General features: G+C 38.6%; 1 protein-coding gene across 9 annotated transcripts in view; it reads left to right on the forward strand.

Moving 5' to 3' along the window:
• The window catches only part of UNC13C (unc-13 homolog C), an 839,460-nt gene that overhangs the window by 267,601 nt on the left and 554,133 nt on the right, over positions 1-17,726 (forward strand). For 5 of the 9 annotated variants that reach the window (XM_086321019.1, XM_086321023.1, XM_086321017.1 and 2 more), the window contains exon 1: positions 8,595-8,786. The exons of the other annotated variants lie outside the window; for them this stretch is intronic. The gene's annotated coding sequence lies outside the window, so the exon portion shown is untranslated. Of the gene's footprint in view, positions 1-8,594; positions 8,787-17,726 lie in introns of those variants that run through there. 9 annotated transcript variants of the gene reach the window in all.

Raw genomic sequence — 17,726 nt, forward strand, 5'->3', positions numbered from 1 at the left:
TCTCTTTTTCATTTACACTCTCTCCCTGTGTATTTCATCCATTCTTAGGGTTTTCTTTAAATGCAATTTTTATACTGAGAATTTATCTTTAGCTCAGATCTTCACTTTGAGTACCTATGCATCCAATTACCTATATATCAGCTGTTTCATACATATCTCAAAATTAACATGTTAAAAAATCCTCAAAATTTAAAGATTTATTGACAATCTGATTAACATTACTTGAAATGTATCACTTCTTCTATCACTACCTCATGATCTACCCCCGTTATCTCTTTGGGCACTAATTGTTGTTGTTGTTCATTCACTAAGTCATGTATGACTGTTTGCAGCCCCATGGACTATAGCACACCAGGCTCCTCTGTCTTCCACTATCTCCCAGAGTTTGCTCACATTCAGGTCCATTGAGTCGGTGATGCTAACTATACATCTCTTCAACCACATGGCTTTTAAACTGGTCTCCCTGCTTTCATTTTTGCCTACCCTTCATCAAAATCTTCCCGCCAGCCCCTTTCCCATACGGTGAAAGCAATTAATTTAAAAATACATTTATTGAGGTATAATGTATAATATACATATAGTAAAATGCATGGATATTAAGCATTATACCCAAATAATTAGCATCCAGATAAAATAGGATGCTATTAGCATTCCAAGATGAGTATTGGTTCTTAAATCTGTTTCAGTTTTTTTGTAATTTTTAATGCTAGAATTTCATTTGATTTGTTTTATGTATATTTCTGTTTTATGGTGAAATTCTGTATCTTATGAATTTCCTCCAATACATATGTAATATGCTTCTTAAAAATCTATCTTTCATAATTCTAATATCTGGATAACCTGTGTTAACTTGTTTTCATTGTCCTTTTGTTCTCTTCATTTTTTAGTTATTTGGTTCTATCTCCTGACATGCTTGGTAGTGTTTTTTTTAATTATTATTATTATCAAATCATTATTATATGTAAAAAAGTGTATAGTTTAAAAATAATTTTATCTTTGTCTATTAAGAATTCATTTCTTTTCCAGAGTACAGATGGAATAAGTTCAAGTTGCTTTGCTGCATTAGAGACTGGTTTATTTCCAAATTTTATCCTCCTCCTAGAGTAGACTTCTTCAGGGATTTCAATAGAAATCTTGAGGCCTCTAGCAGTTGTTTTGGCCTGTCAGGCTTCTATAACCATGAACCGGGTGATTAAATAAACAAACATTTATTTCTCACAGTTCTGGAGGGTGGAAATCCAAAACATGGTGCTGGCAGATCTGGTGTGTGAGGGGTGCATTTCCTGGTTCACAGATGGCTGTCTGTTTTGCAATGTCCAAAAATGGTGGAGAGAAGGAAACAGAAGAAAGCTATTTCTTGACCCTTGTGAGGTCAGTAATCCTTTTCATGATCACTCCACTCATAACCTCACCTAACCCTAATTACCTTTCAAAGACCCTACTTCCTAATACCATCACATTCGTGGGTAGGGATTTAACATATGAATTTTGAGGGACACAAATAGTCAGTCCTCAACAGTAGTGTTCCCTTTCCTTGAAGGCTCCTGAATTTTAATTTTTATCTACCCAGAACTGAAATACCTGCTTAGCATTTCAGTCACTTAGCAATCACTTTCTGTTTGGTTCCTTGGTGTCTCACTTGCATTTATGCAATTTAGGAATTAGCAGATTCTTCTGGGGAAATAGCCTATAGAATTTCATTCTTCATGTAATTTTTTTTCCTACGGTCTGGAATCTTGTCACCCCAGTTACCAGTATTTTGGTAATTATTCAATGCCTTCATACAGCTCTTTATTATTTTTTTTAATAGTTTATATTTATTCCTGGTATGGGAGTTAGTATGATATTAAAATTCTCCTCCATTTTAAATGCAAAAATCAAATCACATCACCCCTTTGGTTGAAACTCTCCAACAAGTGTCCATTGCAAGTAGTGTAAAATACAAACTCCACTCTATGATCTAAAATAGTGCAAGCAATCTGCATTGAGTAACAAAATTGGATACAAGACTAGGATCTTTTGATTCCCAGTCCAGGACTGCAACAATTATGTCTCATGAGGGTGCTTTGCCATGTGAAAAGCATAATTTGCATTTTGATGCATTGACTGGGATTCCTCCTACCTCCTGGTTAATTTAATGTAAGACTTAGTTATTTGTGTGTTATTTCTATTTCTGGAACCTATAACAGAGCCTGCATCATAGAAGCCCTTCAGTGTTTATGAAACTGAACTAAGAAACTTTTCATGTTTCCCCAAAGTTTGTATCATTGCCAAAATTATTTAAAAAGTCTTTAGACTATTTGAATCTAGCCCTGTATAGTGAGAGATTTAAATCTCAGTCTTTTACTATCTTCCTCCCAGTGCACACACACATACACACAAACACACACACATATACAAATACACACTTTCCTTTTTTTCCAAAACTTCTCCGCTTTCTCCTAGCCCTTTTCATTAGCAGTTAATTATTATTCAAAGAGAAATTTATAGGTATATTGAAAGTCCTTAACTGTTTCCAGGACTAAGTTTTATAATTCTGTGACTTGAGAGCACTGCCTTCATGCTACATGTAAGGAAACTGAAGTTTGTGCAGGTTAAATGACTTGCTTAAGGTCATTGACTTGACTTGAGCGCAGGAAGACAGCAAAATGCCCGTTTTCTGATTCACAGCTTGTGATTATTTTTATAGCCTGTCTTTGCCATGTTGATATATTAATAGAGATTTCCCCCTTTGATCTGTGGTTAATTCCCCTGTTGATTACAGTTTTTCTTTACAAATATTTTTAAAGCTGAAAATCTTACATTTTTTTACTAAACAAAATTGTATTCATCATTCCTATATGTAGACAAGATAAGTGGAGTTTATGTAGATCAAGGGCTGTGGGACTCGGAGCTCATACCATTTGTCTTCCTCTTTCTCTCCCCACTGTTCACTCTCCCTTGGGGAACAAGAGAACCAAAGAACAGAATTTTAAAAACACAGGTCAGGTAAATCAGTTCAAATTACTAAACCAGCTACCTTTGTTTAGTGTTTTTTATGTAACAGTTTTGGGATATATATTATCACATTTAATGCCCTTGACATCCTCCGTGAAGCATCTGAGATACGCTGAGATCTACTGATATTACAGATGAGAAAGTCAAGACTCAGGCTAAGCAATCTTCAATAAATCATAAAAATTTTTAAAAATGAACACAGTGACACCAAAGTATTATGTCTTAGAGTCCAGTATTCTTTTTTCCACATTTAGGGACAATGTGTATAAACTTTTACCAGATCCTTCTTAATCTAATTACCTGGGAACTGGAGGTCTAGTGTGACGTAAAAGTGTTTGTGCCATTATAGAGTACTTTCATTAAAATTCAGTTTTCCAAATTTCAAAGAAAATGTTATAGGGCATCCAGAGCCTTGAGAGCCTTGTGTTCTAGCTAAAGAATTTTCAAGTTGAAAATTTCACTGTTTTTGTAGAACTTGCTCCTGTGTATCTGTGTCATGATTCCCAGAGTGATTACTCATCCTATTAATTCTTGAAGCATGTGTCTGCACAACTGGGAATATGCTGACCATAGGGAAGTATTCTGGTCTCCTTTTGGGGAGTGTAAGAGCAAAACAAATATTTTAAAATGACAAGGAAACCCTTTTATGTATATGTCTTAATATTTTTCTCAGAGTATTTTTAAAAAGCCACAGACTTTTACGTGATTAAATTCAATGGTTCTGAGTGCCCATTCTACTCTTGAGCAGGCATCTGTCTTTCCTGCCCTGCATCTTTGTTTACCGGTACTGTCCTCGTATTTTAAAAACAGAAACCCTGAGGGTGTTCACTTAGTCCTGATGGCTCTTGTTTCATGGAATAAAAAAGAAGAAAATCTTATGAGTTCTTTTGGAGAGCAGTATTCTCTGCCTCTGTGGTTACCACTGCACTGGTGTTGTGTTGACAATAAGAGATCCCTTGGCCAGATGCAGTCCGAGTCTCTTGCTGGAAGCCTGTAGATGGCTTTAGCAGATTAATACTCCTGTTGCTCTGGAAGGAAGGCAGTTTCTGTCCTCTGTGACGGAAGTTCATAGTCTGAGAGTTGCTCAGGGTGCATATCTGAGAAAGTGAAACATTTCCACAGTTCTTTGCTCTGAGGTGGTGTTGCACGCCATCACAGGCCTGGGGTCTGTCAATTGTGGTTATTTGATGACTCGTTCACAAACACATACACATCTAGACTCACACTCTTCTAACACATTTACTCATATACTCACATACAAGGAGGCATACACATGCACTTGTGCAGTCTCAGGCACATATGTTGTGTTAGTCCCTCGGTTGTGTCCAACTCCTTGGGACCCCGTGGACTCACCAGGCTCCTCTGTCCATGGAATTCTCCAGGCAAGAATACTGGAGTGAGTTTCCACTCCCTTCTCCAGCACACATATAAATACCTATACTCACCCTTTCCCTGAGGGGCGTGTGCCAGGTGACCGGGCACAGTTCACCTTCATCACCTTCATATTGAGGCTCTGAGAGTGGACACCCTACCTTCTTAGACACAAAGCCACTCTGTTTCCTGACACAGGTGAATACTATTTCTTCCAAGCAAAAGCCATACCTGGTGGTGTGTATAGGACATTTTATAGTTTACCAAGTGTGTGGAAATAAATTATCTTATATGAAAACACAATTGTATTATTTTCCTTTTAGAAATTAAAAAGAAAATAAAGTTCCAGCATTCATGGACATGCTCAAGTTCACAGAGCTTTTACAAGATAATACTCTCTCATTCTCTCTGTCTCTTCTATTTTTCTCAATCTAGGGTGCTTTATTTAAAAAAAAATAAAAATTATTCTGACATAAAAATTATTCAGACACAAAAATGCAAAAAAACCCCAATGTCCTCATGCACCAACCACCTAGTTGAAGAAATGAAATATTGCAAATAGAATTGAACCCTGTGTGTGTTTCTTTATTCCCCTTCTTTCTTCCTGGTAAGTAACCACTATTTTGTATCTGGTGTTTATTATTTTTTTACATTTCTTTAAATTTTTACTTCATATGAATGTATTTTTAAACAATTCTAGTGCATCTTCTTACAAGTTTTATAACTTTTTGTTGTCTCAGTTTTGTCATGTGTGAAATGAAAAAAATTGTAATTTTTCTATTATAATCACAGTAGGTTTTTAAAAATACCTTTTAAAAATTTAAAATAATGCTGCTATAAACATTCTTACACATGTGGCCATGGAAGAGAGCCTCTAAGGAATATGTAGAATTAGTGAGTTGCCCAGTCATGGAAATGCATATCTTTAGCCCAACTGGATATTACCAAATTGAGTCCAGAAGCTGTACCCAGTTAAATTTCCACTGGCAGTGTATGAAAATGCCATATCCCTGCCAACTTTTTATATAATTTATTAATTTCTGCCTTTTTAAAGGAATTGTTAATTCATATGTTTTGTCATTTTTCTGGTTGACTGTTTTTATCTCTCAGTTGTAGGGATTCTTCATAATCCCTATTTAAATCAGTTAATTGTGTTTATCATAACCCATGACCTTTTTTTCACCCATTTAGAGTGACTTTTGGTTAAGTTTTATATTTAGTGCAGTAAAACTTGACATGTTCTTTCTTTATGAGATGCATCTTTTGGGATTTTGTTGAAAATTTTCCATACTCTGAGGTCATATACTCTCTTAAATTTTCTTCTAAAAGTCCTAGAATTTTAATTTTCATAGATAGTTCTCTAATTTTGACATTTAAAAGGAATAGCATGAGATAGAAATCTAATTTTATTTTTTCATATGTGTGTATAATTATCTCAGCATAATTCACTCAGTCTTCCATTTTTCTCATTGATTTGCACTGCTATCTCTGTCTTGTACCTAGTACATATTATATATGTATATATCTGCATCTATCTGTAGATGTTAATACATACAGGATCACTTGGAGATTCTAGCTTCTGTTCTATTAGTACATTTGTTTTCTAAACCAAATCCTCAATCTCAATTACTTTATGTTAAGTATAACATGAAATAATATTATAGGTTTTATTGCTTGTTGTTTCTAAAGCAAATCCTCAATCTTAATTATTTTTTCTTTTTTAAAAATTAATTTATTTATTTTAATTGGAAGATAATTATTTTACAATATATTGTGATAGTTTTTGTCATACATCAGTATGAATTGGCCACAGGTATACATGTGTCCCCTCCATCCTGAAGCCCCACTCCCCACCCCGACACTCCAGGTTGTCACAGTTAATTATATTAAGGATTACATAAATTAATATTTAGCATAGTTTTTTATTGTTTTCTTGGATATTTTCAGCCATTTGTTCTTGCATAGAAATTTAAGAACCTGCTCAAATTTGATTAAAAAAGCCTCGATGGACATTTTGATTGTCACATTATTACCATTACTCTATATTGCCCTTTTTGTACAACAGAACTTCATTTTTTTAATCTATTTTTTTCTCAGTTTATAACTATATGATTTTGGTCACCTCAAGGAGGTCCATTTTGGATGTGAATTTATGGCTTTTTAATGTATCTAGTAGAAATAGAGGAAAACAACACAATGGGAAAGACTAGAGATCTCTTCAAGAAAATTAGAGATACCAAGGGAACATTTCATGCAAAGATGGGCTCGATAAAGGACAGAAATAACAGAAGCAGAAAATATTAAGAAGAGGTGGCAAGAATACACAGAAGAACTGTACAAAAAAGAGTTTCAGGACCCAGATAATCACGATGGTGTAATCACTCACCTAGAGCCAGACATCCTAGAATGCCAAAACCTTTGACTGTGTGGATCACAATAAAATGTGGAAAATTCTGAAAGAGATGGGAATACCAGACCACCTGATCTGCCTCTTGAGAATCCTATATGCAGGTCAGGAAGCAACAGTTAGAACTGGACATGGAACAACAGACTGGTTCCAAATAGGAAAAGGAGTATGTCAAGGCTGTATATTGTCACCCTGCTTATTTAACTTCTATGCAGAGTACATCATGAGAAACGCTGGGCTGGAAGAAGCACAAGCTGGAATCAAGATTGCCAGGAGAAATATCAATAACCCTAGATATGCAGATGACACCACCCTTATGGCAGAAAGTGAAGAGGAACTAAAGAGCCTCTTGATGAAAGTGAAAGAGGAGAGTGAAAAAGTTGGCTTAAAACTCAACATTCAGAAAACGAAGATCATGACATCCAGTCCCATCACTTCATGGGAAATAGATGGGGAAACAGTGGAAACAGTGTCAGACTTTATTTTTTTGGGCTCCAAAATCACTGCAGATGGTGACTGCAGCCATGAAATTAAAAGACGCTTACTCCTTGGAAGGAAAGTTATGACCAACCTAGATAGCATATTCAAAAGCAGAGACATTACTTTGCCAACAAAGGTCCGTCTAGTCAAGGCTATGGTTTTTCCAGTGGTCATGTATGGATGTGAGAGTTGGACTGTGAAGAAAGCTGAGTGCCGAAGAATTGATGCCTTTGAACTGTGGTGTTGGAGAAGACTCTTGAGAGTCCCTTGGACTGCAAAGAGATCCAACCAGTCCATTCTGAAGGAGATCAGCCCTGGGATTTCTTTGGAAGGAATGATGCTAAAGCTGAAACTCCAGTACTTTGGCCACCTCATGCGAAGAGTTGACTCATTGGAAAAGACTCTGATGCTGGGAGGGATTGGGGGCAGGAGGAGAAGGGGACAACAGAGGATGAGATGGCTGGATGGCATCACTGACTCAATGGACATGAGTTTGGGTGAACTCCAGGAGTTGGTGATGGACAGGGAGGCCTGGCGTGCTGCTGTTCATGGGGTTGCAAAGAGTCGGACACATCTGAGCGACTGAACTGAACTGAATGTATCTAGTAAATTTTAAGGCCACTGATAACTGCCTGATGGTAGAGAGTATGGATTTAAGTAAGTAAAATAATCACTGCCACCATACTTTGTTTTTTAATTAATTTTTATTGAAGTGTAGTTGTTTTACAATGCTGTGTTAGTGTCTGCTGTAGAGCAAAGTGAATCAGCTGTATGTGATTTATTTAGTAGCTCAGCTGATTTATTCAGCTGAATTATTTAGTAGCTCAGTCATGTCTTACTCTTTGTGACCCCATGGACTGTAGCCAGCCAGGCTCCTCTGTCTGTGTTATTCCCCCGCAAGAATACTGGAGCTGGTTGCATGTCCTCCTCCAGGGGATATTCCCCACCAGGGATGGAACCCAAGTTTTCTGTGGCTCCTGCATTGCAGGTGGATTCTTCATCGCTGAGCCACACAAGAAGCCCAGTTGGTAATGTATTTCCGATCAAAACCAAGCTTTTAGGTTTTTCTTCACTCTTTGTTAGGTATTCCAAGACCTGTAATTATTTCCATCCGTTTGTTGACCTCCCTGCCCGAGGCCCGGCAGGCCTGCCCACCTGAACCTGATGGCTGTTTATGACCTGGGCTCCCAATCGTCCCCCAGCCAAGCCCCATGTCTCTTTGCTCGCTTCCCTCTCAGACCCTGCCGGGTCCTCTTCCCTGGAGCCCCGGCACCTGTGGCTAACGACCCTGATGGGAGCCACCTGGGACCTCCCGGGGAAAGCGTGGGCAGGAGAGCCCCCTAAAACAGGCCAGGTGGGCCTGAGGCGAGGGGAGCAGTGAGCATGCGCTGTGGGAGGACCCGTGGCCGGTGGCCGGGAGGAAGGAGAGCCTGGAGGAGGGAGTCTGGGGAAGTTCAAGGGGCCCCAGAGCAAGCGGTGTGGTCACATGATGGCCTGGATGAGGCCGCAGCAGCTCCTGGACGGAGAGTAGGTAAGAAGGCAGCCCTGGAGGACAAAGAAAGCCCCTCCTCTCCCCTTTAGCCCCGTGACTCAAGTGAGCCCACGGCACCCCGAGTGAGTAAATTTAGTTCCCTTGGGACTGGCCTCCTTCACTGGCGGGGTGAGAGTCAAGGCAATTGGATGAGCCTCCCATCCCCCCAGCCCCCACACCTGATGCCTGAAATTATTTTCATAGCAAATAAGGCCTTTCATTTCCATACTTAAAAGACTGAATTATAATACAGAAGACAAATATTTCCTGACCCAATGAGTTCGTAGTAAAGTACACGGGACGCAAAAGACCAGTGTTTGGAGTCTCCCCTGTTCCCTTGGGCTGTTAACCTGAAATCTGAGTCGGGGAGAAACAGGGTGGGTGTTGGGGTGCAGAGCCCCCGCGGTGGGCGGCTGTGACGTCAGCTGTGATAGGGTAGCTACTTGAGTTATTTCATGTGCATGAGATTGAGCTCAGGACGCCGGTGTAGGAGAAACATTTCACAAATCGCTGCGCCGCAAAAGTAATTTCAAGCATTGAGTTACTCAAAAGATGCTTACTGTTCATGAGCATGAACTTAGAGAACAAGTATGCTCACGCCAAAAGGGACAGAAATAAATGTGGGGTTTTCTTTAATTATATTGGTTCCTTGTTAAATATAACAAACACTGCTTCTCTGAGTGTCTAGAGAATATGTTCCAGGATGGCAATAACTATTTTTTCCCTTTGACTTAAATCTCTCTCTCTGTCTCCTGTCGTCCCCTGCCAGCAGTGCTGGAATGGCCTCATTCCCAGGTCTGGCCCTGCGTGGGTTATGGGGCTTGGAAGTCTTTTCAGCTGTGGTACACAGATTCCTCAGCCCTTTAAAAATAATCTAAGGTACATAGAGTCGTGGTTAAAATAGTGACTCAGCCACTAAGTGAGTGGATTTTTTTTTAATCCATGATAAACATGTTTGAAAATTATCTAATTGTTTCCTCATTCCCTAAATTGTGAAACTGGAGTCCACTGGAGCAGTCTAGGGAGGCCCTTCCATTCAGACAGCACTTTTTGTCTTTAATGTATTTCCATGTTCATTGTCTGCTTTGATTCAACGCTAGTAAAGTAGGCAGGGCAAGAGTCATTCTGCTCACTTGACAGACCAGAAAGATAAAACACGACAGGGCAAGGGTTTGCTTTCCTCCCAGAGTAAATTAGGAGCAGACCCGGATCTAGAAGTGAGGTCGGCCACGTTGGATGGTCTCCTGACCCCAGCTTCACACAACTTCAGACCCTTGTATCCAGGACTCATGAGCTCACCTGAATCTCACTAGGCCCGAGTCAGGTGAGCTGCGGAGGTACCCCCTCCACTAGGTTGTCAGTCATCCAGCCAGCACCCTCCTCCCTCCAGATAGGATGGGGGCATCAACCCTGAGCCAGGGATTAGGGCAGGAGGAGCTCTGCATTTGTTCAGCTAAGGTTCTTAAAGCGGAACTTGTAGTGAACAGTATTCTCCATATAACATGTCAGTGATAGACAAAATTTCCTAAATAGTAAAACATACTGTTAATTAGAAATTAATGTGTCAAGGTGCTTCAGACTTAGAACATGACACTTGACTCACAGGGGCTTTGCTAATCATCCTGTGGCCACGGTGGCAGAGTCAGGGTCTCTGTTCTGTCCCTCTCAGACCTTTGTTCTATGTCTTGATCAATTCTGTCATTCTCTGTCCTCTGTGGGTATGTTTGTGCATGAGGACAGAAAGGGTAGATGGATATGTATAAATTTGCTGCAGTATATACAGTGCCTGATTGATCTGTTACGCAGTCTTTGCTATCCTGCCTACAAATCCCTACACACTTTCTTTCCTCCACTCCATGCAGCAAGTTTTTGTCTTAGACCATTGACTGCATTAGTTATTAGCCTCCCTCTCTGCCTTTCCAGGAGGGAGAAGTTGTTTACCTTTCAAGAAATATTATGGTTTAGGTGGAAAAGATCTGGTTTACTGTGGAGCCCTGAGAGGAAGATCCAGGAAATAAAATAACCCTGTATTTCTGACATTTCCTAGCTGCCCAGACCATCTTTCTACAGCTGACATAATTTTTCAAAGGATACAGGTTTTTAATACATCACTTACAGTGTGAAACATGTTAGCATTTAAGATATTGGTTATTTTTTCTGCATAGAATATGACATATACTCATTTTACATGTTATCACCTTTCTAATAACTCAGTTCACCACTTAAATTTATTGGAAAGCAATTTTAAAGTGTATTTAATAGCTTGACATTCCTGACAGACACAAGTGTTCCTGAACAAGTGGAAAGATACTTCTTGTTCTTGTACAGAATGACTGAACATTATAAAGATTTCATTTTCCCCATTAATTTTTTATTTTAAAATTATCCAGTTTTCTTGAGATATGATTGACATATATAGCACTATGTAAATTTACATCTGTATAGCATATGATTTGACTTACATATAATGTGAAATACCTCAGTAAATTTAGTTAGCATCCGTCATTCCCTGTAGATACTAAAAAAGAAAAGTTTTTCTTCCTTGTGGTGAGAATTCTTAGGTTTATTAACTTCAAACATACCATACTTCTCCTATGGGTTGTCTGATTTTGTTTTCTGTTGGATTTCACATATGAGAGCATACATTGTATGTCTTTCTCTTTTATTTCACTTAGCATGATGCCTTCAATATGCATCTGTGTTTTTGTACATGGCAGGATTTCCTTTTTATGGCTGATGGGGGCTTCCTTCATAGCTTAGTTGGTAAAGAATCCGCCTGCAATGCAGGAGGCCCCAGTTCGATTCCTAGGTTGGGAAGATCCGCTGGAGAAGGGATAGGCTACCCACTCCAGTATTCTTGGGCTCCTTGTGGCTCAGTTGGTGGATTTTGTACATGGCAGGATTTCCTTTTTATGGCTGATGGGGGCTTCCTTCATAGCTCAGTTGGTAAAGAATCCACCTGCAATGTGGGAGACCTGGGTTCAATCCCTGGGTTGGGAAGATCCCCTGGAGAAGGGAAAGGCTAGCCACTCCAGTATTCTGGCCTGGAGAATCCCATGGACTATGCAGTCCATGGGGTCACAGAGTCAGACCCAACTGAGCGACTTTCACTTTCACTTTTCAGTATTCCATTGTGTATATACCACCCTCATGGATTGATGGGCTCTTATGTTGTTTCCATGTCTTAGCTATTGTAAATAATGTGGCTAAGAACATGGTGGTACAGATGTCTCTCTGACATACTGCTTTTGTTTCCTTAGATGTATTCCCAGAAGTGGTATTGCTGGCTCGTATGGTAGTTCTACTATTAATTTTTTGAGGAACCTCTGTGCTGTTTTCCATAGTGGCTGCACCAATTTATAGTCATCCCAACAATGCATGAAAGTGAATGTTACTCAGTCATGTCTGACTCTTTGTGACTCCGTGGACTATATAGTCATGCAATTCTCTAGGCCAGAATACTGGAGTGCGTAGTTGTTCCCTTCATCAGGGGATCTTCCCAACCCATGGATGGAACCCAGGTCTTCCACATTGCAGGCTGATTCTTTGCCAGCTAAGCCACCAGGGAAGCCCCCAACAATGCATAAGTATTCCCTTTTCTCTACAGCCTTGCCAGCGTTTGTTACTGCTTGTCCTTTTGATAATAGCTATTCTGACAAGTGTGAGGAGAAGACTCATTGTAGTTTTGATTTGCATTTTCCTAATGATTAGTGTTGAGCACCTTTAAAAAATTTTAATCTGTTAACCATTTGTGTATAACTTCCTTGGAAAATGTCTTTCCAGGTGCTTTGCCTATTTTTTTTTGATTGGATTGTTTGGGTTTTTGCTAATTGAGTTGATTTTATATTTTGGAAAATTATTGAAATTAAAATTTAAAATTATTAAAATTTCTTGTTTCATATGTGATTTGCAAATGTATTCCCCCATTCTGTAGATTGTCTTTTCATTTTGCTGATTTATTTCTGTTACTCCGCAGAATCCTTTAGTTCAGACAAAGATTGAAGAAAAATATTAGTGTGAACTACATGTAAGATACTGTCTGCTCACAAATGGTTCAAATCTACTAGGAAAGTAAGAAGCTGGGTAGAACAATTTATCATTCAACAAAACCTGCCTGATGAAATTATTAAATTTGTTTAGGGGTTAAAATAATGTATTGTTTTTAAACAGAGATCTAGAAGACTGAATGAAATGAGTAGATTATACCTCTCTCACTTGTCAGAACTTTGCCTCATAGCCACCTCTCAAAATGTTTGTTTTTTCCCCATGTCCAAATAACGTGCTTGTACTGCTGTTGATTCTCGGTATTAATCATCCTTTGTAAGGTGATCTGGTGGCAAGCTTGAATTTTCTTTGGTTTATATCCAAAAGTATCTCAGATGTCACTTTCTGAGAATCTTGTCTCTGAGGCTCTTTATGTAGTGAAGTCTCAAGTTCTCATAACTACAGGACCTCTGTAGCTGGGGAAAGGGTTCTTAAAGTTCAGGGTTCATATATAGGATTTATTTCACTTTGTTCTTATCTCATTCCCAGCATTTGCCTGGATTTTCTGGGTCCACAGACTCTCAGATTCAATTTATCACCAGAACAAACCTTGGCTCTCCTTCCTGAAGCATGACCACTGGACTCTGCATTATGGTGAACAGGATCCTGAGGTTCAAATACTATATGCAGATGGTCAGCCATTCTCTTGCTTTCTCCCGGTGCACACTCATTATTACCTAGTGTTTCAGAGTCTGGGATATGTCAAAGGTTCTTGTGACTAAAACATGTTTCTTTCATGTAGTAACTACTCACTTAAGGTTCTTTCCTATTGCTTCTTTCATTCTGAGGGTCTTCCTATATTTTAACTTCTTACACTTTAGTGCCGTCACAAGAGAGAGAAGAGATACTTGCTTTGGGCCAATTCATCAAGTTTAAACGCAAGTTCCATGTTGCATTTTAAAGCCCTTGGGTGAAGGGTTTAAATAAAATAACACCCTCTACTACAAATGACAGACAAACAAAAAAAAAACCCTACCAGTTTGTAATGAAAAATACAGAGAGGAAAATCATACTGACTATTGTAGAAATCATGAAAATCTGAATAACGGCAGTCATCAGACTCAGCAGGAGAGTGTGAATGTGAGAGGAGTTTAGGAAGTTGTTTCAACCAATTCAGGTGACTTACTGAGTATGGGGGTAAATATAATGAATAGAATAAAAAGGGTAGGATAACTCTAAGACTTTTGACTTGATTCAGTGGAAGCCATTGCCTTCCTTTAAACAGAGAGAATCCAGGAGGAAGATAGGCAAAGGAAAAGGTCAGCTCTATTTTATTTATTTATTTATTTTTAAATCAGAGATGCCTGGGGCTCACTCAAGCAGAGATGGTCACTAGGCAGATACTTTGTTCTTGAAGTTTGAAAGGCAATGATTGCAATTATGCTAGTGTTATCCTGAATAAAGTATTTGTAATGAGCTCTAATAATTTTATTTGTTGGTATAGCAGTATTTCTTGATCCTTTGACTCCTTGAGCAAATATAAGTAATACAGTGATTCCATCTCAGAAGCATCTGCCTTTGTTTAAAATAAGGAAGAATTATAAGACCTTTGAGACTCATGCTTTTAGAAATAGAAAATGATATATAAAGCAGAATTTGAAGGCCGAAATTTAGGTCTGTCAGAGTGGATAATTTCCTTTCTTATAAAAGTGAACCATTACTGATCCTAATTCCAAGTTGAAGAGAATAAATATTGAGACAAGAACTTGAAATACCCTAGTGACCACCTAAATTCCTCCACACCTTAAAAATATCAAGTGAGGATATTCAGGTGTGCTGTTAAAAAGTGATTCTGATTTGAGAGTTTGCACAGAGTGACTTGTGATAGACTGCTGCTGCTGCTAAGTCGCTTCAGTCGTGTCCAACTCTGTGTGACCCCATAGATGGCAGCCCACCGGGTTCCCCCGTCCCTGGGATTCTCCAGGCAAGAACACTGGAATGGGTTGCCATTTCCTTCTCCAATGCATGAAAGTGAAAAGTGAAAGTGAAGTCGCTCAGTTGTGTCTGACTCAGTGATCCCATGGACTGCAGCCCACCAGGCTCCTCCACCCATGGGATTTTCCAGGCGAGAGTACTGGAGTGGGTTGCCATTGCCTTTTCCATGTGATGGACTAGATCGGAATAAAAGTAGCATATAATCATTTCACATACAGTCTTGTTCTCTTATTTTTCTCTTTAGTTTCAGCTGAAAAGTCATCCTCCTTTCTTCAAATCGTCAGTCCCTTATTTTATGTTCCATGTGATATTTCTATCTCATCCTACCCACTGAATTTCTTTCTGGAGGCTGCTTTTCTTCCATTCATCTTCCAAAAAGACATTTAATAGATAATCTACCATAAGACTAAGGCTTAAATTGGCCAAAATATCAAAAGTAGTAACATGGATATACCTAGAAATTATCATAGTAAGTGAAGTAAGTCAGACAGAAGACAAATATCCTATGATATCTTTTATATGTGGAATCTAAAATATAATACAAATCAACTTATTTGCAAAGCATAAACAGGCTCACAGACATAGAAAACAAACTTATGGTTATTAAAAGGGAAAAGGGGTAGGGAGAGATAAATTATGAGTATGAGATTGTTAACAGACAACACAACTACATATAAAATAGTTAAACAAAGATTTACTGTAAAACACAGGAACTAGATTCAATACCTTGTAATAATCTGTAGTGGAAAAGAATCTGAAGCTGTATACCTGAAACTAACAAACTATTCTAAATCAACTATAGTTAAAAAAAATACTAAAGGCAGTTGGACAATAGTCAAAGTTGACTGAGGATTCACTGGCAGTTGGCAGGCAGGCAAGATGGAAAAAGCACCTGCCTTGTTTTTTTGAGCTTTCAGACTAATCACCACACAGCAGCATACTGATTTCCAGGGAACTCTCACTCATTTATGTTCCTCTACTGTGTTTACTTTGGAGAAGGAAGTGGTAACCCACTCCAGTACTCTTGCCTAGAAAACCCCATGGACAGAGGAGCCTGGCAGGCTACAGATCATGTGGTAGCAACGAGTCGGACATGACTGAGCACATACACAAGACAATTGTGTATAATGAAAACTACTCTTAGAGTGAAGCTGCATTCCTGGAAATGCAAATTCTCCAGATTTTGTTATGCAGGTTCCTATGCAGCAGCAGCATCTGACCACACTGACATCAGATACATTCTTGTGTAGAACGATATCTGAAAATTAGCACATGAGTTACAACACCTATTTTCATTGATGTGAAAAAAATTGTGACTAATACTTTAGACAGTTTCTTTACTTCAATTCTTAACCCTTATTGCAGTTATAGACATGAGCCATTGCCTGGATTTTTAATGTTTAATACACTAATAGTTGAATAGAACAAGGCTGAAAATAAAGGCTACCTAGGCACAAGGGAGAAAAAAGGCTGTAACCAAAAAAAGGATTTATATTTGTAATCTTAAAATGATAATCACATATCAATATGAACATTTTCAAGCCAGTTTAATATAGTTTCTCATGTACTGGTAGTACTGTAATGTACTGCTTGGTAGACACAAGTATGTGCCAGGCATGGAGGTGGAATGTGGAGTCCCCTATAAAGGGGACCACCTGGTTCCCATTTTTTGAAGGAGCTCAGAATCTGCAGGAGAGGCAGTGGAAGAAAGCAGTCTTTAAAATTTATGATATTAATTCAACCTTGGAACCCAGCTGAGAACAGGAGCATCATTGGCTTTCCAGAGGTACTGCTGCTTTCTTACAAAATGAGAACGCAGCTATATCTGTTGAAAGGGAATTAATGTGATTTATAATACTTAAGGGAAATAGAGTCTTCTCTCAGGCTTTTATATTAAAGAGCATTATTCCCATTACTCTGCCATGGTTTTGTTCTCTTTTAAGGAAACATGAGAATAGATTAGTTCATCTCTCAGGTCTCCTTATTTCCAGTCTATGATTACATTAAAAAGGGAAAAAGCATCTGAAACTTCCCATTAGAAGAGTTGAGTTGAGTCTTGAGAGGATAGAATGCTAATATATTATGCTAAAAGTTACTAACAATTGATATGAGTGGAGATGAGGGAAAGGTGGATTCTGGAACTTTGATGCCACACGTTGTAAAACAGGAAAAAAATAGGAAATTTTTGAAGAGTCAAATACGAGGATTACCTAATTTTTTACCTGCTGTGTAAGAATGACTTTTCGTTTTGGTTCTATAGCAAACTTTTGGAGTTAATAATTTGACAATAGTTTTGGTATTTCAACAGAAATGCATTTTACTAAGTAATCCTTTTATTTAAAATCTCAAGATAGGTCAAGAAAAAATTATCTGCTATAACAATCATAGTACTATAATTGTTTTTTTCCCAAAGTCTCAGTTTATACCAAGTTCCCTTTACATTGTTTCCCCATAGCATACAGATTCACCTCCAAAGCTGGAAAATCAGTGGTCAAAGGAACAAGCTTGTCCTTTTTTAAGCTGTAACTTGATATTTTCTTTCCATTTCTATTCTTTTGTCTGAAAATATAAACTTCAGATTAAAAAGAGGTAAATTTATTCAGTCAGCTGAATTTCTCTCCATTGATTGATTTAGCAATAAAAAGAGGAGGAGTCTACTATGGGGGGTACCATTAGACAGAGGCACACAGCAACTCAAAGGAGAAAGCATCCTAGGTAGCTGGTCCATCTTGGGATGTTTATCCATTCAGCTGTGAGGAATTCTGATAGATGTAGATAGATCCAGAACCTGGAACAGGGCGCAAACTTTCAGGTCCTTTATCGAGAGTGGTATGATACTACTTTCCACCTCCACATGGGGATACCCTACCCACCTTTATCTTGTGCATCCCCTGTTTGCATTAACAGGTGTTTCCTACTTAAGATTAAAAACGTTTCTTACCTGTGCATCTCAGCCTCCAA

This window comes from Bos grunniens, chromosome 10, assembly GCF_055505025.1.
Source record: "Bos grunniens cultivar Pamir isolate PY7600 chromosome 10, Bosgru_T2T1.0, whole genome shotgun sequence".
Taxonomy (NCBI): domain Eukaryota; kingdom Metazoa; phylum Chordata; class Mammalia; order Artiodactyla; family Bovidae; genus Bos; species Bos grunniens.